Source organism: Macaca mulatta, chromosome 2 (genome assembly GCF_049350105.2).
Source record: "Macaca mulatta isolate MMU2019108-1 chromosome 2, T2T-MMU8v2.0, whole genome shotgun sequence".
NCBI classification, from domain to species: domain Eukaryota; kingdom Metazoa; phylum Chordata; class Mammalia; order Primates; family Cercopithecidae; genus Macaca; species Macaca mulatta.
The window spans coordinates 88,550,211-88,576,382 of NC_133407.1; the positions used below are offsets into that span (position 1 = coordinate 88,550,211).

The 26,172-nt window shown below is 37.4% G+C and overlaps 1 long non-coding RNA gene across 1 annotated transcript in view; it reads right to left on the reverse strand.

Moving 5' to 3' along the window:
* Positions 1-732: 732 nt before the first annotated feature.
* The window catches only part of LOC144339441 (uncharacterized), a 46,930-nt gene continuing 21,490 nt past the window's right edge, over positions 733-26,172 (reverse strand). Inside the window, exon 3 of the long non-coding RNA XR_013414465.1 lies at positions 733-1,248. This is a non-coding gene — a long non-coding RNA (uncharacterized LOC144339441). The remainder of the gene's footprint in view (positions 1,249-26,172) is intronic.

Here is a 26,172-nt window from a genome sequence, read left to right on the forward strand (position 1 = left end):
TCATGGAGACAGAGAGTAGAATATTGGCTACTAGAGGCTGGGAAGGGGATCAGGGTGGAGGGGAAAAAGTGAGGATGGTTAATGGGGACAAAAATATAGTTAGATAGAATGAATAAGGTCTAGTATTTGGTAGCACATCGGGATGATACAGTCAACAGTAATTTATTGTATATTTTAAAATATTGAAAGAGTAGACTGGAATGTTTCTAACACAAAGAAATGATAAATTCTTGAGGTGATGGATACCCAATTACCCTGATGTAATTATTACACGTTGTATCCTGTATCAAAACATCACATGTGCCCCATAAATATACATAACAATTGTGTACCCGTAATCATGAAAAAACAAAAAAAATTTTGGGAAGTGATTAAGTCATGAGGGCTCCACCCTTGTGAATGGGATTAATGACCTTATAAAAGGGGTTTCCGAGAGCTGCCGGGCCCTTCCATCTCTCTGCATGTGAGGACAGAGCATTAATCCCTTTTTGCCTTTCTGTCATGTGAGGCTGCAGTGAGAAGAGGATATCTTGGAAGCAGAGAGCAGCCTTCACCGTGTGTAAAAATTTTGTAAGAGATTTCTTTCATTATAACCTGAAAGTAAGATTTGGGGGGACTGCTAACTCTCACCCCCTACATCAAACTAGTTGCTACCATTCTCAACCAAAGAACCTCTTCAGAAAGAAATTAGCTGCGTCAGTTCACAACAATAAAGAAATAAAAGTATCTTTTAAAAAAGAAAAGTATACAGATTATCTCTTCATTAAAAGAATAATGTCATGAGTATACACAAACAAAACTTTCACATTTAATTTTTGGGAGGTCACAGGTTTGCCCATTTCCATTCACAGACTACTGGGTCTACTGCATTGGGTCTAATGCAAATTCAACCTTTACTTCAGTAGACAAGAAGTGAAAGTTGAAGGACACAGGTAGGATCCCTGATTCTATTCAATTGCAGTATTCCAGAAGTAAACTTTTTGGAGGCAGACTTTTAATAATGTACAAGATAGGATAGTTTTCTGATCACAGAGATTTGCAGTTCTTTCTCTGCAGGTACAGACTAGTGTATATGTGTCCATTTGGCTGGTTGTCCATCATGGCCGGTTAGTGAATGCTAAGATTTCATAATGAGAAAGTCACTGCAGAAGTTTCCTTTCTTGCTTGGGTTTTGAAAAGCAGGAATATGAATGAGGAAATGACCAAAATCTTCATCTCACTGGAAAACATACAGTAAAGGAGGCAATCCTAAGAAATAAAGGAAATTAAATTAGATAAGGAATGGACAGAAGTACCTTGAACTCATAATTAGAGATTTTTATTTAATTAAAATGAGACCACTGAGAGGTTTTTGATTAGTTCAATGGGTGATCTTCTTCCACAAAAGTTACTAAAAAGACAAAAACAACTGGCATTTTTGAACTAAAGGAGGAAAGGTGGATGTCTGAGAGCAAATTAAGAGAAAAAAAAATGATAGTGGCTGCATAGGAAATTGAGAGAATAATAGAAGAAAAAGGAAAACTATTTAAAGACATTATTTAGGAAGAAACTACAAGATCTGTTGATAGTGAACAAAAGACAAATTTCCCATTGATGTAAGGTGAAACAAACACACATTTCATCCATCCACCAGCATCTCATGAATCTTCTAAAAGTGCTACTTCCAACATGTTATCTTTCTGTCCCCAAAGGGGAGAGCCTTAGTTTAGAATCTTAGAATAAAGTCTAAATTCCTTATCTTGAAATTTAAGACTTTCTGTAGTATAGTCCCAAATTCTCTTTCTCAAAACTACCTTTAAAAATAATTCTGATAAAGGAAGACATTTATGCAGCCAACAAACATATATATATATATTTTAAAAAGCTCATCATCATTGGTCGTTAGAGAAATGCAAATCAAAATCACAATGAGATACCATCTCATGCCAGTTAGAATGGCAATCATTAAAAAGTCAGGAAACAATAGATGCTGGAGAAAATGTAGAGAAATAGGGATGCTTTTACACTGTTGGTGGGAATGTAAATTAGTTCAACCAGTGTGGAAGACAGTGTGGCAATTCCTCAGGGATCTAGAACCAGAATTTCCATTTGATGCAGCAATCCCATTACTGGGTATATACCCAAAGGATTATAAATCATTCTACTATAAAGACACTTGCACACATATGTTTATTGCAGCACTGTTCACAATAGCAAATACTTGGAACCAACCCAAATGCCAATCAATGATAAACTTGATAAAGAAAATATGACACATATACACCATGGAATACTATGCAGCCATTAAAAAGGATGTGTCCATGTTCTTTGCAGGGACATGGATAAAGCTGGAAACCATAATTCTCAACAAACTAACACAGGAACAGAAAACAAAACACTGCATGTTCTCATTTATAAGTGGGAGTTGAACAATGGGAACACACGGACACAGGGAGGAGAACATCATACACCAGGGCCTGTCCCGGGGTGGAGGGCTAGGGGAGCGATAGCATTAGGAGAAATACCTAATGTAGATAATGGATTGATGGGTGCAGCAAACCACCATGGTACGTGTATACCTATGTAACAAACCTGCATGTTCTGCACATGTATCCCAGAACTTAAGGTATAATAAATAATAATAATAATTCTGATTGCAGGAGTCTTGTGAGTTTGTTACACAACTCAGAAGCAGATTTAAAACTAATTTTATATAATTCAATCCTGATCAAGAGCAGGGCTTTCTTATCCCACTATCTTTCTAAGTATTCCACCTTCTATTCTAACATAGGGAGATGTACGAGGGTGTGAGTTAGAGAAATCAGTGAATGCATTTCACATTCAGGTGGAACACTGTCTGTGTGGGATGGATCTGCAGGTGGGAAGGGCCTGGACAGACACATAAGCACAGGTAAGCTAAGCAATTGACTTTGGTCTACGGGCTGACCATGCGCTGTGTTGGCCTCACTAAAGGCTATGTCTCTCTTGCAAGAACTTTCATTTCTTCATTTCACTCTCTCCTGTCATTAGAAGCCCAATTTTTCTTCCCTCAGCTTCTGGTTACTTTTTCACTCATCCCTGTGAGTTGAGAAACCATGGACCTGTATGATGGTTGAGTATTTGTAACCATCATGGCTCCTCAGTGGACAACTGCAGACTCCCATCTAGCTCTGACACAGTTCAAGCTGGAGGAAATAAGAGTTTCCTGTGGGGTATAAGCAAAAGGAGGAACCCACAAAAATAGCCATAAAATAGTTATTGCCATTAAGTTACTTCATGTTTCCTAAATTTTACAAGTAATTGATTCATTCTTCATCAAATGTTTCACTGGTTCCTTGGTATTTTAGTCTGCTTTGGAGTCTAAGCTACATTTCTAAGACTCTTAGCTTTTCCGTTGCCTCATTTCATTATCTTTATTCCCATTCCACTTCAAACTTCAGGCCCTATGGCCATGTCCTAAATACTTTTATCATTACAATTGTTCTCTACCGATATATTAGGTTAGTGCAAATATAATAGCGGTTTTTGCCATTAAAAGTAATGGCAACAAATGGTAATATTAAGTGCAACCACCCTGACACAATGCCATAAAGTAAATTTTCAACCCTGCTTCATCCCAAAGTCTACCTTCTTCATATTTATACCTGGACTGCTGATTCAATCACTGCTAGAGAATAATCACACAACCGCTGAGATTGATGCCATTAAAAATTCATGGCTTCAAACTGTAACTGTCCAGAAATCCTGCAGTTCTTCTCCAGGAAAATCTCTTTCCTGTTGTCCACAGTGACTATTTTTATACTTCTCCACCTTCCTCAAACCTCTGAACCAGATGCTGCTCACTTCATTCTCAACAAATGACCTAACCTGCTGTTAATAAAGAAAATAGAAACCTGCTGTGTGTAATTACCTCAATTCCTCCACCAAACCCATAACCTCATCTGTTTCTGAATATTTACCCATATTCTATCCTCCTTCCCTTGCTATAAATGCAAAAATTAACATATGTACTCACAATGTATTATTCTCTTTTTCTTTTTTTTTTTTTTTTTTTTTTTTTGAGATGGAGTCTCGCTCTGTCGCCCAGGCTGGAGTGCAGTGGCCGCATCTCAGCTCACTGCAAGCTCTGCCTCCCAGGTTCACACCATTCTCCTGCCTCAGCCTCCGGAGTAGCTGGGACTACAGGCGCCTGCCACCACGCCCGGCTAATTTTTTGTATTTTTTAGTAGAGACGGGGTGTCACCCTGTTAGCCAGGATGATCTCGATCTCCTGACCTCGTGATCCACCTGTCTCGGCCTCCCAAAGTGCTGGGATTACAGGCTTGAGCCACCGCACCTAGCCTATTCTCTTTTTCATATATTATTTTGGAGAGGTAAACAGGAGTTTCTGCTGGATAACATTGGTGGCTACCTCCACATTGCCTGACAAGAAGCTGCCTGAGATTAGTGGCTCTTCATTCTCCAATGGGAGGAGATTCTATTATTTTCAGCTTTGCACAATGTGTCCAGGTTCTATCACACCAGGGATTTGATGTCCATGATAGCAGGTAGCTAGCTGCGAGATATCTGTCTGTGACTCCTTGAGTAGTTGGTATGCAAATCTAGACTGCATATTATTTGCTCTCTCCATTTAGTACAAAGGATAATAACAGGAGAGTTAGAGCCCCTTCCCAAGAGCATTGCTCTACTGTGGGTCCAGCTGTGCCCAGGAATAAGGCATATACAGATCTAATGCATTTCAGCATATAGTCTCTTCTTTAGTCATTGTGCAAGAATAAGTAGGGTCATCTCGCTCCAGGGATACAGGTTTACTCACACCATCCATACTGTTAAGTGTTTCCCCAATCATTCGTATCTGACAACCTCTCCTAGGGAGTAAAGGTATCACTACAAGATGCAGGAACTAACATCTGTGACCTTCACCTCAGTTTTAAGATGTTTTTCCAGTGGTGTGGTGGGTCTTACTCTATCTTATCTCCTTCAGGACTGCTGACATCATGTAAGAGAGAGTTCCAGGTCACTGGCAATGGGAAAATCCCTAAGATGGAGCTAGGTGCTCTGCTCATTCTGACATCAAGATGTACCACCCCAACATGCAGGGTTTTTATTTTGTTTTGTTTTGTTTTGAAATAGAATCTTGCTCTGTCACCCAGCCTGGAGTCCAGTGGTGCTATCATGGCTCACTGTAGCCTTGACCTCCCAGGCCCAAGCAATCCTCCCACCTCTGCCTCCCTAGTAGCTGGGACCATGGATGCACCCATCACACCTAGCTAGCTTTTATATTTTTTGTAGTGATGGAGTTTTGCCATGCTGCCAGGCTGCTCTTTAACTCCTGGGCTCAAGTGATCCTCCCACCTCAGCCCCTCAAAATGCTGTGAGTATAGGCCTGAGCCTGTAATATGCAGTTTTGATAAACTGTACCCAGCAACATGCAGTTCTAATAAACACCAAAGTGACATGAATCATAAAAATCACAGCTCAAACCATATCATAATCACAAAAGGAGCCCACAGTATTAATAAAAGAGAATACAAGATGTTGAAAAGTGATAACAGCCCTTCCTAGCAGAACAAATGGAAGGACAACCAAGGCCATGATAGGCTAACCAAAGACTTCAATGGTTCAGACGCAATTTTATTTAAAAATCTCACTTTTTAACCACCCTCAGAATAAGAAATTGAATGCATTAATTATTTCCTGGCACCCCATCAGCACTGATTCATTAAGATGGGTGGCTGGCACCCACTTTGACTCTGCCTGTACCTGTGAGGTAGCAGGTGATTCCAGAGGGACTTTCCATGGAACAGCAGGCAGAAGCTAACTGCATGGTGGTCCAAGAGCCTAAGAAGTGGATTCCACCTGGGGTTTTTTTGTTTTTTTTTTAACATACCCATACACTCGATAATAAATTATTAGTATCCATCTTCCACTGGCTTGCAGCACGTCATTTCTTCACATTTCCACAATATTTTGCTCGAACTTCACTATCATTTGGATTTGGGTTTACTTTTATTCAGCTGTTTTTTTCCTTGATTTCACATTTTTCTGACGTGAGCTGCGAATACAACTGGACTTCAAACCAGAGCATTTGATCTCTCCTTGTGCTTAACTTTCCAGGAAGATGTCACAATTGCCCCTAAACAATAATCAAAAGGCACTTATCTCTCTTCCTCTGAAAAATCACAGCTCCCGGATGAGGAAGTGAGTGGAGATGTTACATCTCTCACATCCTTACTTTAGTTTCGAGAGTGAGAAGAGATGAAAGAAGATGAAAACAGACTTCAAAACACACAGAAAACTCCTGTATTTTCAAAGGGGAAAAAATGATGGCATTCAAAACACTACAGAGCAATGTAAGCAGTATCTCCAACTCCCAAACAAATAAAAGAACCTTTCACAAAAGAAATCCTTATGTAACCTGAGACAGTAAACCTCTGTACAGTTTGGCAGTTGGTTTTATAGCTAAAATAGTCAGGCTTTGCCTCGACATACCCACGGTTCTGGAACATGAAACTTTTCAATACCCATCATGTTCAAATGATTGCCACCCCATAATTTCCTCAATCCCGTTCCACTGAAATGGAATGTGTTATGCAATCTGAATTTCCATCTTAGCAGCCATTTTAAATCAAGAGGGGCAGAAAATTACCTATACAGTCTGTTATGAACTTCCTAAACTTAAGTAAGAGATTTCAATCCCACGCAAGTAGAAACCAGTGGTGAATTTATGACATGAGTTTTGCCTTTTAATTAAGAACTTAAAAAAGAGGTGACAAAGCTTTTTTGAATGCTTTGAAGAGAGGCAAAATAGATCTATTGGAGAGAGCTTCTGAGTTGGAGAGTGGAGCACAGGCAACCTCGCGGGGAGCTGGAACCTGGGAATCAGCATTTACTCTAACTTGTAGTGAACGTCAGGGAAGGGTAGGTGGTGGAGAGGGACAGTTTCGGCAGGTGGAATTTAATGTCTAGAGACACGCGGTGTCTTTTGGCACAACTGGTGATTATCATCATCAGAGAGCAATTGGGTGGGGTAAAGTCTCTGTAGGTGGAGGGTGCACTGCAATGGGGTATCTGGGATGCTGGCCAACAACAGGAAAGACTGGCAACAAGGAAAGAACCTCAACTCCTGGACTCTTGTGTAATTTAATAACTGAAGGAGAATGGAAGGAGCAAGGCAGCATTTCAATACAAATGACAACAATTGCTAACTAACAATAACAGATTTGCTAAAACACTGAGAAGGATTGAGTTTTGTACTTCACAGAGGAAACTGCTACTCAAGCTACAAAGTCTTCCCAAATTCTCTCAGCTAGTGGGTCCAGAGCCAGATTTATCAAAAAGCAGATCTACTTAGAACTCATAAACATCATGCTGCATTTTACTGAGCTAGAAAGAGCAGAGGTTCAGGGAACTCAGGAAATGAGCCACAGGGTTGTGACCCACATGTAAGTACATAACAGTTCCTGTTTCCATAATTTTAAAAGTAAGGAAACATAACTAAAAAGTCTACAGCATTCTAGAATTTACATAGCACTTTCACTTGGGTAGTCTCCAAATCAAGATAGAAACCTAGATAATGAGGCTCAGTGTCCAAAGACCTAACAGAATCATCAAGGTTCTGTCTAGGATGACTTGAACATTAAACCATCCTTTAAAAAACATCTACCAGAATACATAGGAGAAAGTTTTAAGACCTTGGATTAGGCAAACGGATTTTAGATATGACAACAAAAGCATGAGCCCTAAAATAAAAAAATTGTTAAATAAGGCTTTTAACACTGTTAAGAGAATAAAACAGCAAGCGTATTTAAGTAATTTATTTTCAAATCACCTACCTGACAAATGACTTGTATCCAAATCTCAGAATTCAACATTTTCAAAAATCTCCCAATTTTTAAAATGGTCAAAGAGTTTTTTAAAATGCTTCACCAGAGAAGATATACAAATGGAAAATAACCTCAGTGTCATTAGTCATTAGGACAATGAAAAAATTAAAACCACAATGCAATACAACATACATCTATTTAAATAGTTGAAATTGATAGAACTAACCGTCATAAGTCTGGCAATGAGGCAGAGCAACTGGAACCCTCACACTTTGCTGGTGGGAATGTAAAATGGCACAGCCACTTTGGAAAACAGTTTGGCTGTTTCTTCTAAAATTAAACATACATTTACCATATGACCCGCAATCCCACTCCTGTTTATACAAGAGAAATAAAAACTTATGTTTACCAAAATAGTTGTAAGCTAATGTTTTCAAGTGCTTTATTCATAACTGCTAAATGTTGAAACAACCAAAATGTCCCCCAATTAGTGAAACAGTTGCACATACATTCAGTGTAACATTGCTCAGTAACAAAAAGGAACTACTGATATGTATGACAACATGAATGATCTCAAATGCATTATGCTAAGTGCAAGAAACTCCATTCAAAGACTACACACTCTATGACTTCATTTATGTGACATTCTGGAAAAGGCAAGAACTATCAGGCAGAGAACAGATCAGTGGTTCCCAAGGATTGAAGTGGAGGAGGGGCCAATTACCAAAAAGGCAGCATGAGAAATTGGTATGTGTGTGTGAAGAAACTCTTTAGTAGCTTGATTGTGGTGGTGAACACAGGACTCCATGTATTAGCAAAATATATACCACTGTACACCGCCCCAGAAAAGTTTACTGTAAATTAAAGAATAAAAAATTATAAACATTAAAAACTGATTATATAAATTTTTACTTTTAATGAATAAATTCTGTGTGTGTGTATGTGTGCGTGAGAGAGAAAGAGAAAAAGAGAGTAAAGAGAAAGAGATTTTGCCAAAAAATAATGGTTCTTTTATGAAAGTATGGGAAGTACGGGCTGACCCCTCATGCAGTGTTTTATGCAGAGTAACTATTCAATATGCATTTGTTAAGTCAAAATGAATAAAAGAATAACAAAGTATACTAGTTATTTCAAATTAATTTCATTTACAAAATATAAATACCACAATTAAACAATTAATGATATTTATAACTGTCTCAGTAATGATTCACATTGAGATCTTTGAACTTATATCACTCTCAACACACAAAACTTGCAAAGTTACATAAAAGCAACAAAGCCAACTCAATTAATGTATTAGCATATTTAAAACTCAGGGTGCCAATGATAATTTTGGTTGTCACTTTAAGTTATAAAGCAGCAATTTAAAAATCGTAATAATGAAAAAGAAGACTAAGACTTATACATATTATGTATGATTATGATTTTCTGCACATATTAAAATTAATCTTTATTATAATTGATGAATATAAAATACATAAAATTACTTTAGAACGATGTGGATACAAAGAAAGTATATCAAAGGAATAATATTTCATATGCTGAATGCATTTTATATTTTATTTTTAATCCAAATTTTTGTAGAATGATTCAATGCTACTTTAAAAATTAAAGTAGCTTGTAAAGAATACAAATTACAGTCATTATAATGATTTGTTTTAAAAACAGATTACAGCTTAAATAAGTTTCACGTGAAAGGACTCAACAATAATTCAAAAAGCAAAAGAAAGTATTGAGAAAACAACCTAAGTGTGATATTAGCAGATATATTTCACTTCTGAACATACATAAATGTCAAATGAAATTATCTTTTGAAAGCATAATCTCTTAGGAATTTATTTTAATTTATAAAATAGCTACAGCTGTTAGTATGAAAGTCTAATAGTGTTTATTGACATGCACTGAATTGGGAAAAAAAGATACAAGGAAATGAAAAGTGTACACATGCAACAGAATTTTAGGATGGTGTATATGCCCAAGCTCGCAGTGTATATGCTTTCAATAGAAAGCAAGAATCTGGTTAATAACGAAGCCCCTCCCTAATCTTAAGAAAGTGCAGCAGAAAATAAAATTAAAGAAAAAAATTATCTCACTTTGCAATTGTGTATTTTAGACATTTCGATTGCCAGTTTTAATTTTTCCTTGCAACATAAAGCTTTATTTCCAAGATAGCTAGTGCAACCTCACATATTAATACTTGTGTTGTTATCTCTTTTGATAAAGACTTGACAAATATTCCTAATTGAACAGTGGAACAACAAGGATATGGAAATTACATCCAGCAACTTTTTTTTGTCCAGAACAACTAGTTCAGAGTTTGCCTATGAGTCAGTAATGTATTTTATGGTGATTACTAATATTTTCTTAGGAGTTCAATAAATATTTGGACAAAAAAGAGACAAAAGTTATATTAATTTATCTAAAGTATAGAACTAAATAAAATATTTGGAGAAAATGTTAACTCGTGTCGCACATCCAAGATGATGATGATAAATTATTTGTAATGGATTGTTAGTGGTGCCACAATACAGATACAATTCTCCTCCTAAAAATCCTCATCTAACAAGATTTACATTTCCTCTTACCTTTTTCTATAAAAGTGGTTGATGGTCATGTATCTAGACTGTGACAAGTAAAGATACTGACTATGAAAAATCACAGATTATATTCAGCACCTAGCACAGTGACTGGCCCACACTAATATTCAATGAAAGTTTATTGGACTGATGGGAAATGTGAATAAATTCTATGTAAAAAGAATAAAATTATGTTCTTAGGACATTATGCTAGAGTCATTTTTAAGTAAAATGGATATTTTATTTTTGGAGGATTAGGAATATTCTCATACGCTATATGCATGAGCAAAAATTTATACAGATTTTCTGATAGAAATTTACTAACTTTTTTTAAAGTCTTAAAATGTATATACGCATTGATCTAACATTCTTAGATCTAGGAATTTATCCCAAGGAAAGTATTTGGAATTTGCACAAAAAAAATGACTATGTTTTTAATAACAGCAAAGACTGGAAACCTTCTTCTAAATATATAATAATAAGTAATCGGTTAAATAAATTATGGCAGACTCACATAGTGAAATATCTTTGAACTCATTAAAAATGATGCTTTTTATGGAAACATGTTTTATACATTAAGTAAAAATGTAGTTTAAATTGGAATGTATACTGTTATCTCATATCTTGTGCAAATATATGTATGTGCATGTATACACAGAAAAGTGGTACATACCAAGTTGTTAATTATTATCTATGAATGGAGGATTTTAATTATCTTTTTTTCCTATCTGAATTTTACAATTTTTAAACAGTAGACCTTATTTATTGCTATTGAAGTGTGAAAATACAAGTAAGAAAGTAAAAAACTGATGTTTGAAACAAAAGAGCAACAAGACCACTCACCACCACAAAAATGACTAGCTTGCCCCTCTTCTGGCTAAGCTGAGTGATTGGTACTTCTTTACCAACACAACTCTACCCATGCTATAATCCTCCCACCTGCTAGACAAAATAAATAAAGAAATCCAATCATCAGCTGTCTCTGTTTCTCTCTCTCTCTTTTTTTTAATCCCAAGGACTTCAGAACAGTCTCTGTTTCTTGATAGCATTTGATCCAGAGTGAGTTTCTGCTTTGTAATCCATCCTCAGAACCATCGGCACAAACCCAAGCCCATAAGAAGCTCCTCTCAACATCCCCTTACTGAGGTGCTTTCACAATGACACTTAAATGCACTCTCAGATCCTGCTGCACCAAGAAAAATAAACCCCTTTGTGACTCTGAGTTTCTGTGATGGTCTTTGGTTGTTTCTTGTGATGATGATGGTGATGATGGTGGTGATAATGATACTGATGACGTTAGTAGTAGTGGTGGTTGTGATGATAGTGAGGCTGGTGATGATGGTAGTGATGATAGTGGTGATAGTGATGATAGTGCACAGGTGTTTTTAAAACTAGTAGTATTTGGACCCCAAGAAACCGAAGAAAAATGTTCTCTTTCACATAGTACAACAACACTGTAGTAAGTCCTACGACTTCCAGCACAGGAGAGGCAATCTAGTGAGGCAGAAGGAAACTCTACTAAGAGTCAGGAGTTATAGGTTCTAGTTCTGGTTCTGCCATTAGTTTACTTTGTTACCTGGAGCTAAACCTCTCAGGACCTCATTTAATTCACCTGCAAAATGAAGATTTCTGGATTGATTTCTAAAGTAACTTTTCATATTGTGCAGCTTTTTGTCTCTGTTCTAAGTTATCAAGTCAGAGACCCAGACTAGATGATCTACAGTCTAACTCAACTACCCGTTTTTGTAATTAAAGTTTTTATTGACATATAGCCACATTTATTTACACATTATCTATGGCTGCTCTCATATTACAATGGCAGATCAGAGTGGTTACAATAGCAACTATATAGCCCACAAGGCCTAAAATATGTATTATCTGACCCTTCACAGAAAAATTTTGGTACATTAACATGCCCCTGCTCTAGGAGTATGTTAACAAGAGTCTGGTATGTTGAAGATACATCTTATTAGCAGAAGGTCTGCTTAACAAGGTAGGGATTTCCATCCATCCTTAAGGTTCACTAGTGTGTCCTTAGCACACCTATGTCAATGCCTGGTTTCTAGCATATGCTAAATACATACTTGTTAAATGAATGAGTGTATTAGAATGAATGACTAAATGAATTATAGCCTCTGGAGGGCTGAAATGTTTATTCTTTAGTATTTTTCCTGTCTTGCCAACGTTTCTATTTGCTATGGAATTTAAAACATATCCAGATGGAGGGAAGTTTATATACAACACCCATTTTCAGTGTTGTCATATAGCATGTCCAAGTGTATATAGTTCCAACTACATAACGGTGCTTAGTCTGAAGTGAATTCTAGTATGATTTTCAAATACAGTAGCAGCATACAATATGTCATCCCCCTCAGGAGACAAGCATGGATTAATAAAAGTAGACTCTGAGATTTCTGGAAAACACTTCTTCCTCAGTTCTGAGGACAACAGAATCAAGTAAAAGTGGAAAAGAATCACCATATATTATAATCTTAGTACCAGTATTTATTGTTTTCAGATTTCTAAAAATAAGGCTTGCTGATTTTTTTTTTATACTTTAAGTTCTAGGGTACATGTGCACAACATGCAGGTTTGTAACATATGTATACATGTGCCATGTTGGTGTGCTGCACCCATTAACTCGTCATTTACATTAGGTATATCTCCTAATGCTATCCCTCCCCGCTATCCCCTTCCCACAATAGGACCCGGTGTGTGATGCTCCCCTTCCTGTGTCCAAGTGATCTCATTGTTCAATTCCCACCTATGAGTGAGAACATGCAGTATTTGGTTTTCTGCTCTTGTGATAGTTTGCTGAGAATGATGGTTTCCAGCTGCATCCATGTCCCTACAAAGGACACAAACTCATCCTTTTTTATGGCTGCATAGTATTCCATGGTGTATATGTGCCACATTTCCTTAATCCAGTCTGTCACTGATGGACATTTGGGTTGATTCCAAGTCTTTGCTATTGTGAATAGTGCCGCAATAAACATATGTGTGCATGTGTCTTTATAGCAGCATGATTTATAATCCTTTGGGTATATCCCCAGTAATGGGATGGCTGGGTCATATGGTATTTCTAGTTCTAGATCCTTGAGGAATCGCCACACTGTTTTCCACAATGGTTGAACTAGTTCACAGTCCCACCAACAGTGTAAAAGTGTTCCTATTTCTCCATATCCTCTCTAGTACCTGTTGTTTCCTGACTTTTTAATGATTACCATTCTAACTGGTGTGAGATGGCATCTCATTGTGGTTTTGATTTGCATTTCTCTGATGGTGAATGACGATGAGCATTTTTTCATGTGTCTGTTGGCTGTATGAATGTCTTCTTTTGAGAAGTGTCTGTTCATACCCTCTGCCCACTTTTGGATGAGACTGTTTGTTTTTCTCTTGTAAATTTGTTTGACTTCTTCGTAGGTTCTGGACTGTTGCTGTTTTGTTTTTTTTTATTATTATTATACTTTAAGTTCTAGGGTACATGTGCATAACATGTAGGTTTGTTACATATGTACACGTGTGCCATGTTGGTGTGCTGCACCCATCAACTCGTCAGCACCCATCAACTACTCATTTACATTAGGTATAACTCCCTATGCAATCCCTCCCCCCTCCCCCCTCCCCATGATAGGCTCTGGTGTGTGATGTTCCCCTTCCCAAGTCCAAGTGATCTCATTGTTCAGTTCCCACCTATGAGTGAGAACATGCAGTGTTTGGTTTTCTGTTCTTGCAATAGTTTGCAGAGAATGACGGTTTCCAGCTGCATCCATGTCCCTACAAAGGACACAAACTCATCCTTTTTTATGGCTGCATAGTATTCTATGGTGTATATGTGCCACATTTTCTTAATCCAGTCTGTCACTGATGGACATTTGGGTTGATTCCAAGTCTTTGCTATTGTGAATAGTGCCGCAATGGAACATACATGTGCATGTGTCTTTATAGCAGCATGATTTATAATCCTTTGGTTATATCCCAGTAATGGGATGGCTGGGTCATATGGTACCTCTAGTTCTAGATCCTTGAGGAATTGCCATACTGTTTTCCATAATGGTTGAACTAGTTTACAGTCCCACCAACAGTGTAAAAGAGTTCCTATTTCTTCACATCCTCTCCAGCACAGCACCTGTTGTTTCCTGATTTTTTAATGATTACCATTCTAACTGGCGTGAGATGGTATCTCATTGTGGTTTTGATTTGCATTTCTCTGATGGCCAGTGATGATGAGCATTTTTTCATGTGTCTGTTGGCTGTATGAATGTCTTCTTTTGAGAAATGTCTGTTTATATCCTATGCCCACTTTTTGATGGGGTTGTTTTTTTCCTGTAAATTTGTTTGAATTCTTTGTAGGTTCTGGATATTAGCCCTTTGTCAGATGAGTAGATTGCAAAAATTTTCTTCCATTCTCTGGGTTGCATGTTCACTCTGATGGTAGTGTCTTTTGTTGTGCAGAAGCTCTTTAGTTTAATTAGATCCCATTTGTCAATTTTGGCTTTTGCTGCCGTTGCTTTTGGTGTTTTAGACATGAAGCCCTTGCCCATGCCTATGTCCTGAATGGTATTACCTAGCTTTTCTTCTGGGGTTTTTATGGTTTTAGGTTCAACATTTAAGTTTCTAATCCATCTTGAATTAATTTTCGTATAAAGAGTAAGGAAAGGATCCAGTTTCAGCTTTCTACTTATGACTAGCCAATTTTCCCAGCACCATTTATTAAATAGGGAATCCTTTCCCCTTTCTTGTTTTTCTCAGGTTTGTCAAAGATCAGATGGCTGTAGATGTGTTATTTCTGAGGACTCTGTTCTGTTCCATTGGTCTATATCTCTGTTTTGGTACCAGTACCATGCTGTTTTGGTTACTGTGGCCTTGTAGTATAGTTTGAAGTCAGGTAGTGTGATGCCTCCAGCTTTGTTCTTTTGACTTAGGATTGTCTTGGCAATGCGGGCACTTTTTTGGTTCCATATGAACTTCAAAGCAGTTTTTTCCAATTCTGTGAAGAAACTCATTGGTAGCTTGATGGGGATGGCATTGAATCTATAAATTACCTTGGGCAGTATGGCCATGATTCTTCCTATCCATGAGCATGGTATGTTCTTCCATTTGTTTGTGTCCTCTTTTATTTCACTGAGCAGTGGTTTGTAGTTCTCCTTGAAGAGGTCATTTACATCCCTTGTAAGTTGGATTCCTAGGTATTGTATTCTCTTTGAAGCAATTGTGAATGGAAGTTCATTCATGATTTGGCTCTCTGTTTGTCTGTTACTGGTGTATAAGAATGCTTGTGATTTTTGCACGTTAAATTTGTATCCTGAGACTTTGCTGAAGTTTCTTATCAGCTTAAGAACATTTTGGGCTGAGACGATGGGGTTTTCTAAATATACAATCATGTCATCTGCAAACAAGGACGATTTGACTTCTTCTTTTCCTAACTGAATACGCTTTATTTCTTTCTCTTGCCTGATTGCCCCAGCCAGACTTCCAACACTATGTTGAACAGGAGTGGTGAGAGAGGGCATCCCTGTCTTGTGCCAGTTTTCAAAGGGAACTTTTCCACTTTTTGCCCATTCAGTATGATATTGGCTGTGGGTTTGTCATAAATAGCTCTTATTATTTTGAGATACATTCCATCAATACCAAATTTATTGAGCGTTTTTAGCATGAAGGGCTGTTGAATTTTGTCAAAGGCCTTTTCTACATCTATTGAGATAATCATGTGGTTTTTGTCTTTGGTTCTGTTTATATGCTGGATGATGTTTATTGATTTGCATATGTTGAACCAGCCTTGCATCCCAGGGATGAAGCCCACTTGATCATGGTGGATAAGCTTTTTGATGTGCTGCTGGATCCGGTTTGCCAGTATTTTATTGAGGATTTTTGCATGATGTTCATCAGGGATATTGGTCTAAAATTCTCTTTTTTTGTTGTGTCTCTGCCAGGCTTTGGTATCAGGATGATGTTGGCCTCATAAAATGAGTTAGGGAGGATTCTCTCTTTTTCTATTGATTGGAATAGTTTCAGAAGGAATGGTACTAGCTCTTCTTTGTACCTCTGGTAGAATTCGGCTGTGAATCCATCTGGCCCTGGACTTTTTTTCGTTGGTAGGCTATTAATTATTTTCTCAACTTCAGAGCCTGCTATTGGTCTATTCAGGGATTCAGCTTCTTCCTGGTTTAGTCTTGGAAGAGTGAAAGTGTTCAGGAAATTATCCATTTCTTCTAGGTTTTCTAGTTTATTTGTGTAGAGGTGTTTATAGTATTCTCTGATGGTAGTTTGTATTTCTGTGGGGTCGGTGGTGATATTCAGTTTATCATTTTTTATTGCATCTATTTGATTCTTCTCTCTTTTCTTCTTTATTAGTCTTGCTAGCGGTCTATCAATTTTGTTGATCTTTTCAAAAAACCAACTCCTGGATTCATTGATTTTTTGGAGGGTTTTTTGTGTCTCTATCTCCTTCAGTTCTGCTCTGATCTTAGTTATTTCTTGCCTTCTGCTAGCTTTTGAATGTATTTGCTCTTGCTTCTCTAGTTCTTTTAATTGTGATGTTAGAGTGTCAATTTTAGATCTTTCCAGCTTTCTCTTGTGGGCATTTAGTGCTATAAATTTCCCTCTACACACTGCTTTAAATGTGTCCCAGAGATTCTGGTATGTTGTATCTTTGTTCTCATTGGTTTCAAAGAACATCTTTATTTCTGCCTTCATTTCGTTATGTACCCAGTAGTCATTCAGGAGCAGGTTGTTCAGTTTCTATGTAGTTGAGCGGTTTTGATTGAGTTTCTTAGTCTTGAGTTCTAGTTTGATTGCACTGTGGTCTGAGAAACAGTTTGTTATAATTTCTGTTCTTGTATATTTGCTGAGGAGTGCTTTACTTCCAACCATGTGGTCAATTTTGGAATAAGTGTGATGTGGTGCTGAGAAGAATGTATATTCTGTTGATTTGGAGTGTAGAGTTCTGTTGATGTCTATTAGGTCCACTTGCTGCAGAGTTGAGTTCAATTCCTGGATATCCTTGTTAACTTTCTGTCTCATTGATCTGTCTAATGTTGACAGTGGAGTGTTGAAGTCTCCCATTATGATTGTATGGGAGTCTAAGTCTCTTTGTAAGTCTCTAAGGACTTGCTTTATGAATCTGGGTGCTCCTGTATTGGGTGCATATATATTTAGGATAGTTAGCTCTTCCTGTTGAATTGATCCCTTTACCATTATGCAATGGCCTTCTTTGTCTCTTTTGATCTTTGATGGTTTAAAGTCTGTTTTATCAGACACTAGGATTGCAACCCCTGCTTTTTTTGTTCTCCATTTGCTTGGTAAATCTTCCTCCATCCCTTTATTTTGAGCCTATGTATGTCTCTGCATGTGAGATGGATCTCCTGAATACAGCAAACTGATGGGTCTTGACTCTTTATCCAATTTGCCAGTCTGTGTCTTTTAATTGGACTATTTAGTCCATTTACATTTAAGGTTAATATTGTTATGTGTGAACTTGATCCTGTCATTATGATATTAACTGGTTATTTTGCTCGTTAGTTGATGCAGTTTCTTCCTAGCCTCGATGGTCTTTACATTTTGGCATGTTTTTGCAATGGCTGGTACCTGTTTTTCCATGTTTAGTGCCTCCTTCAGGGTCTCTTGTAAGGCAGGCCTGGTGGTGACAAAATCTCTAAGCATTTGCTTATCTGTAAAGGATTTTATTTCCTCTTCACTTATGAAACTTAGTTTGGCTAGATCTGAAATTCTGGGTTTAAAATTCTTTTCTTTAAGAATGTTGAATATTGGCCCCCACTCTCTTCTGGCTTGTAGAGTTTCTGCCGAGAGATCTGCTGTTAGTCTGATGGGCTTCCCTTTGTGGGTAACCTGACCTTTCTCTCTGGCTGCCCTTAAGATTCTTTTCTTCATTTCAACTTTGTGAATCTGACAATTATGTGTCTTGGAGTTGCTCTTCTCAAGGAGTATCTTTGTGGCGTTCTCTGCATTTCCTTAATTTGAATGTTGGCCTGCTGTTCTAGGCTGGGGAAGTTCTCCTGGATGATATCCTGCAGAGTGTTTTCCAACTTGGTTCCATTTTCCCCGTCAGTTTCAGGCACCCCAGTCAGACGTAGATTTGATCTTTTTACATAATCCCATACTTCTTGGAGGCTTTGTTCATTTTTTTTTCTCCTTTTTTCTTTAGATTTCTCTTCTTGCTTTATTTCATTCATTTGATCCTCAATCACTGCTACTCTTTCTTCCAAGTGATCGAGTCGGTTACTGAAGCCTGTGCATTTGTCATGTATTTCTCATGTCATGGTTTTCATCTCTGTCAGTTCGTTTATGGCCTTCTCTGCATTAAGTTCTCTAGTTATCAATTCTTCCACTCTTTTTTCAAGATTTTTACTTTCTTTGCACTGCGTACGTAATTACTCCTTTAGCTTTGAGAAGTTTGATCGACTGAAGCCTTCTTCTCTCATCTCATCAAAGTCATTCTCTATCCAGTTTTGATCCGTTGCTGGCGATGAGCTGCGTTCCTTTGCAGGGGGAGATGCTCTCTGATTTTTTGAATTTCCAGCTTTTCTGCACTGCTTTTTCCCCATCTTTGTGGTTTTATCTGCCTCTGGTCTTTGATGATGGTGATGTACTGATGAGGTTTTGGTGTGAATGTCCTTCCTGTTTGTTAGTTTTCCTTCTAACAGTCAGGACCCTCAGCTGTAGGTCTGTTGGAGATTGCTTGAGGTCCACTCCAGACCCTGTTTGCGTGAGTATCAGCAGCAGAGGCTGCAAAAGATAGAATATTGCTGAACAGCGAGTGTACCTGTCTGATTCTTGCTTTGGAAGCTTCCTCTCAGGGGTGTACTCCACCGTGTGAGGTGTAGGGTGTCGGTCTGCCCCTAGTGGGGATGTCTTCCAGTTAGGCTACTCAGGGGTGAGGGACCCACTTGAGCAGGCAGTCTGTCCATTCTCAGATCTCAACCTCCGTGTTGGGAGATCCACTGCTCTCTTCAAAGCTGTCAGAGTCCTTTGCATCTGCAGAATTTTCTGCTGCTTGTTGTTGTAGTTGTTGTTGTTGTTGTTTAGCTGTGCCCTGTCCCCAGAGGTGGAGTCTACATAGACAGGCAGGCCTCCTTGAGCTGCTGTGAGCCTCACCCAGTTCGAGCTTCCCAGCAGCTTTGTTTACCTACTTAAGCCTCAGCAATGGCGGCGCCCCTCCCCCAGCCTGGCTGCTGCCTTGCTGTTAGATCGCAGACTGCTGGGCTATCAATGAGGGAGGCTCTGTGAGTGTGGGACCCTCCCGGCCAGGTGTGGGATATAATCTCCTGGTGTGCCAGTTTGCTAAGACCCTTGGTAAAGCGCAGTATTGGGGTGGGTGTTACCCGATTTTCCAGGTGTTGTGTGTCTCAGTTCCCCTGGCTAGGAAAAGGGATTCCCTTCCCCCTTGCACTTCCCAGGTGAGGCGATGCCTCGCCCTGCTTCAGCTCTCGCTGGTCAGGCTGCAGCAGCTGACCAGCACTGATTGTCTGGCACTCCCTAGTGAGATGAACCCAGTACCTCAGTTGAAAATGCAGAAATCACCTGTCTTCTGTGTCGCTCACACTGGGAGCTGGAGACTGGAGCTGTTCCCATTTGGCCATCTTGCTCTGCCCCCCCGGTTCTGGATTGTTGATCTTTCTTTTGTTTGATGTAGGCTCGTTGAACCAACATCACCAGTAATGTACCCAAAGTCAAAAAAAGGTTTATGTAGCTTGTATCTTCTGTTTTTCTATATACTGGAACATCCAGTAAGTTTCTCTCTCACTTTTAAAAATAGAGATGGGAATCTCACTTTGTTGACCAGGCTGGTCTTTAACTCCTGGCCTCAAGCCATCCTCCCATCTTGGCCTCCCAATGTTCTGGGATTACACGGGTAAGCTATTGCACCTGGCCAAGTAAACTTTTCTTTAAGAAGTGTATTCTCATTTTTTTATTTGATAAATAAAAATGTATCCATCATGTTGCATATAGAGGTTTTTGTTTCACTTACTTACTTTACATGTCATCAAAGATGATGGCAATGATAAATAGCTACTGAATAAAGAGTGTGGTCTTTGGAATTACAGACCTGGTTCTGATTTCCAGCTCCACAAACTTACTAACTCTGTTGCTCTAGGCGAGTTATTTAATTTCACCATGCCTCAGTTCCTCACTTCTAAATTGTGAATTATAAAATATATTTTATATACTAGTTCAGAGCAATAAATAAGAGAATATATTTAAAGAACCTAACACTATTCCCTGCACATAGTCTGTTCTCAAAAATGATAGCAATTATTATATCTACTTTGATTATATCATATATCCAAATGATATGTATATTATTATATATTACATAATTGTGTTTTATAGCGTATCTATGAGAACACCAATTGCAAAAGAGAAGAAAACAATGCTTTAAAGTATTACCTTACTTGAGTCATTTTTACTTTAGAGTTTAATTTTAATCTTTTGTCAGGTCAGCAACACCCAAAACACTTTTCCAATTATGAGTCTATTTTTTCTTTGAAAAGGAAGTCTGTTACATTGGTTCACCAGTATTCTTCCCTAATAATACCAGAGAGATTTGCTGTTTCTATCTCTCAAAGAGGTCATAAAGGGTCAGCGTTGCTTCAGGAACTTTACTAAATAAAGCTGCTCATTCACAACTGGGCATGCAGTGGATGCTACTAACATGCATATAAGAGGACACAGCAAATATTCATTGATAGCTCTTATCATTAAAGGGCATAGAAAAGTTATTTTATTTCATTAAAAATCACATTGTAAAGTTCTGAGAGTTTACAGAGTCCTTATTCAGAAGATAATTATCTTTATCAGTATAAAAATCACCAGCATCATCTTGAAATTAAAATTTATTTAAAATTTTATTTCCAAAAATATCTGATTGCCTTATATATATATAAATACATATATAATTGTACTAAGAGCAGTGGAAGACATAAAGATGAACAATGTAAACCTCTGAAAGACTAGTTTTCTTTTCCTATTTCTACTTCCTGTTTAATACTGAATTTGGCTTGGTTGGCCACAAATTGCATAGAGTTTGGATATGGTTTTATATTTGTGTTTTAAATGTCTTTAAATAGTCTTGTGTGTGTCTTGAAACTATCCCAAAACATTTGGCGATATTAGATTATTGATTTGAGTTTCTTTGAAGACCTTGACACTCAGTGTTAAAAATTTTTAAGCTCCTCTGTGATATCAGGACATATACTCAATGTTTATTTCTGTACCTAAATTAATGAGATTCCTTCCAGCCCATTCTATATTGGCAGTGTTGTTAAGGAGAATTATAGTAAAAGGCAAAGCAAAAAAAATGAGTGTATAAAAACTTTGAGAATATTACAGAATCACAGAAATTTTAAGAAAGCAGATGAGACATATTGAGTTTTTCAGATACCTAAAATTTACCTTGAATTCTGGAAGAAATTCAAAATTTCTTCCTTCCCATACCATCCTGCCCCCACCAATAAATTTTGGACCTAAGAAAATATTAGTAGTGATCAAGACACTATGACCCATAACTAATAGAATTTAAACTTTTCTTATTTGGAGAGAAGATATTTAAATCATTTAATTTCAAGTAGCTTGTTCCCCTAGAATTTGTATTTTGGACCCACCTTGTTTTGATTCTCTCTTCTCAAATTTCTTTAGATGAGTCTGAGTCTACTTTTCTTCTCAGAAGAAGCCCCATCTTTGAAAGATGCTTACAACGGTACTTTGGACCTAGCAAAGAAACATTCCCATGCTCTCTTGAAGATATTTTCCTTGGAATTTTCACCTCGACTTCTCTCACCATCAGAGTATCAAAATTGAGAGCACTGAACTTAGGATATAGGCTTTGGAGAAAATATGCAGAAGTAGGGAACACTTTTGTAGGCATTAGGACAGAAGAAGAAAATCTTCTCTACAAAGATATGAATTCTTCACAACCCCTATCATCATTGTGATTCACTTACCTTTGCTTTCTATGCATGCATCTATTTGGGCACCTAGTGAAGTGGTAAAACTATGGTAACTATGGTATGTGGCTGGTCAAGCATTTCAGGATTTGACTCCTAGACACCTCTCTCAATCTTTTCTATTCCAGAGACATTAAGTAACATACTGCCGAATAGGCTCAATTAGATTTAATTTGCTCATTTTGGATTGTTGTACTTTATGTTAGCTTTCTCCAGAGAAATAGAAAGAATAGAAGATTATGCATGAGTGTGCATGTGTGTATGTGTGTGTGCACGGGTATCAGAGAGAGATTTATTTTTTAATTGGCTCAAGTGATTGTGGGGGCTGGTTAAAAGTGAAATCTGCAGAGTGGGCTGGCAAGCTAAAGAATAAGGGAAGAGTTGATGTTTCAACTCAAGTCAGAAGGCAGTCTGAAGGCAGAATATCCTTTTCCTCTGGAAAAAGAAAAATTGAGTCTTTTTTCCCCTGTCTTAAAATCTTCAACTTATTAGATGAGGTCAACAAATATTCCAGAAGGTAACTGCTTTACTCAGTGTCTACTAATTTAAAAGTTAATCTCATCTAAAAAATACCTTCACAGAAACATCTAGACTGGTTTTGACCAAATATCTGCGTACTATGGCCTAGCCAAGTTGACAAATAAAATTAACCATCACACTCTTCTATACATTAGCCTCATTAAACTAAGATTTGAAATGTACAGTTGACCTTTTCAAAAATGAAGATTCACAGAGAAGTCCTTTGTTTTCATATAACCTGATAAATGTTGGACAGCCTTAATATGGGTGTCCTATTCCACAGAAACATGTATTCAATAACAATGAAAGAAAATCACTGAGAAAACATTTACTAATATCGCTGGCAAAGGGAAACATTACACTCAGAACACACAGCAACAGTTTTAAATATAATCTCTCAATCCTTTTTCATCTCACACAATACAATAGCTACCCACAGTGTCTGATTTTTAGGTTCTAGGCTCAGGTATTTAAAAGCCTCAAAAGCTCTTAAAACTCAGCTTTCATTGGCTTTTCCCCCACCCTTTTTCGTATTTCCATTGTTTCACTTCTCCAGAAGCAATCTTTGCTCCCCTAGTTAGGTCTTCAGCATTTATAATTTGTCCTTTTTGCCTTTTCCAGTCTCCTGCTTCACCCATTACCTGGGCCAGCATATGAAAAGTTTGGGAAACCAACTGGTACATACAGAAAAGGCAGGGAAATGGTAGTAGGTTTTTAACACTCACACATTAACTTTTTCAAAACCCATTTTTAACAGGATTTTTAAAAATTCCCCTGGGATTATTGTTACTTTTGGGAGTGGGATTTTTCCACAGGTGCATATCTTTCAGCTTGTACCAAAGGCAACCCAACCCACCACTTTTTCATCTACCATCCACTTCTATTCACAGTCTATGCAACAGTGAAAATATAGAGCTTCTTGCAGTTCCCCAATACATCATGCATTTTCTGATTCCTACGTTTTGACATGCTATTTCTTAGGCCTTACGTATCCCTTCTCTCTCATTTTGCTTTCATGACTATCCACACATAATTTAACCCCTAGCTCAAATATCATTCTCTGAAGTCTTCGCCAGCCAAGTTTCTTTCTCCTCTCTGGTTCCACTTTGCTATACATACACCAAAAATAATGCTTTTCATATTACATTGGAACTATTGTTTCATGAGTCTATTCTAATCAAACAGAATTACTTAAGGACTAAAACCTTACTTTGTACATCTCTGCATCCACAATTTCATTAATCGAGACTTTTAGCTACGACAGATAGAAATCAAATTCTAATTTAGGCATAAAAGGAAAACTACTAGTTTACTAACTAATACATTCTGGATTATGTAAACTTAGATTAGTAACTCCAAAGGAAAGCAAATCTTTTTTTCCCAAATGTCCCACAGAGTAATTCCCCTATAAGTTATAGGCACTTCTGTGAATTTATGTCAGGTACTACGATTAGCCCAGCCTAAGTCAAATATCTGTCACGAAGAGCTCAGGAGACGTTGGCATCATAATTATTACCCCAACGGGACCAAAAGTGAGGAAAGGGTGTGCTGATACCAAGAGAAAGAGGAAAGATGGCAACATGATAGGCAGCTAAAGACCAGGGCAACTACAATTTGCTACTCTGGAACTTAGCACAACTTGTGGTACTTACAGGTGCTCAAAAAATATTAAATTAATAAACAAACAATAGTTGTCGTTCTTTGTTCTATAATGCTCTTAGGATCTAACAACAACTTTACCAGCATATTGTATTTCTGAAGACAATTACCGACAATAGTTCACCTCAAATTTCACAGCATTAAACTCTGATACCTTATAAACCAACTGTTCTCCAAATATTTCCAACCTATGACTTTGGAAATGCAATGTTAACATCATGTAAAAAAATTGAGAAAGTTTACAAGTAATCAAAAATTCTCATCAAGGTTTAAACATACACACATATACCCACATAAATTTATATATTTGTATTTATGCCCACAAATATATACACATTAATATTTATGCACACACATATATATACACACATAACAAATGGTCATTCTCATATCAGAGAAATATAGCCTAATATAGAGTCATCAAACCATAAACTTGATAAAATCTGTTTTGCAATCAGCCCTACAACTACATACTAAAACTGTTCTAAAAATGTAAGTTTAAAGGATAAGATCCCTCCTGTTTGGGTTAGTTTAGGCACTGTTTCGTCTAAAGAGAAAGAACTAAGCAAGATGAAGACAAAAGAACGATTAAGTAGTGGATAAGAGAGTAAAGGTAAGCTTTCAGGACCCTTTTCCCACATGTCATATTTAGATCAGTCTTGCTTTATTGAGGGAGGTTGTCTTTGGCATCAAGTTACAAAAATATCTTTAAAGATGCAATTTTTATGTTTTAAAAATTATGATTGTCGTTTACTTTGTTTTTTTAAAACAAGTCATTAGCCTTAAAATATATTTTCTTTTTAAATAAAAACCCAGGATTGACCCAAAATCATACAAATAGAAGCATAATCCCTCTCAATAACATTTTAGAGTATTTTGTTCTCTTTTCATTACCTCTTATCCTTGCAGCTATTCTCAGCAGCATCAGAAATCCAGAAATAGTGACGAGCAGATATTTTGTCCAAACTTGTCAAAAATAGGCAACAGACACAGTTATATACAAGTAAAGCCATTACTGAGTCTGTGGGAGCCAAATGAACTATACAAGGTGTTAATTAATTTTGCATTTCTAACATTTCAATCATCATTTCCTTGGAAGTGGACACCCACAGGAAGAAAAGAAATGTCACCACATGTAGCTATTATGTACAAAAAATATTCCTAATATACAAATGCAAACCTTTTCTTGGATAACATTTATATTTTCTATTAGCATCTGGCTCCTTTTTCAATAAAGTTCAGTATTTGTGACAGCCTTTCTTTCAGAAATGTGAAGGCTTCCTTGCCGCGAGCATTTCAAATGTTCAGAAATACCAACTGTGATTCAAATGATTTATAAGGTCATCACCCAAGAAAAGCCACGTACACTGAATTTTCTAGCTGCCAAACAGAGGGAAAATATAAAGAGAGATATGTGTGTGCTTGTGTGTGTGCGTGTGTGTGCTTGGGGAGGTAACTTCTAGAATGGATTGTGAGACAAAGCAGTAATAAATAACAGAAGTGAAATGTAGAGTGTAAAAAAATAGACCTTAGTTCCTAGATACTTCTTTAGCCTTCCACAGTCGCCAGCATACTGCCTTACACAGAGTAGGTACTCAATAATAATTTGTTTAGGGTATAAGTAAAGAGAAACTGAGTCTCTATGTAAAG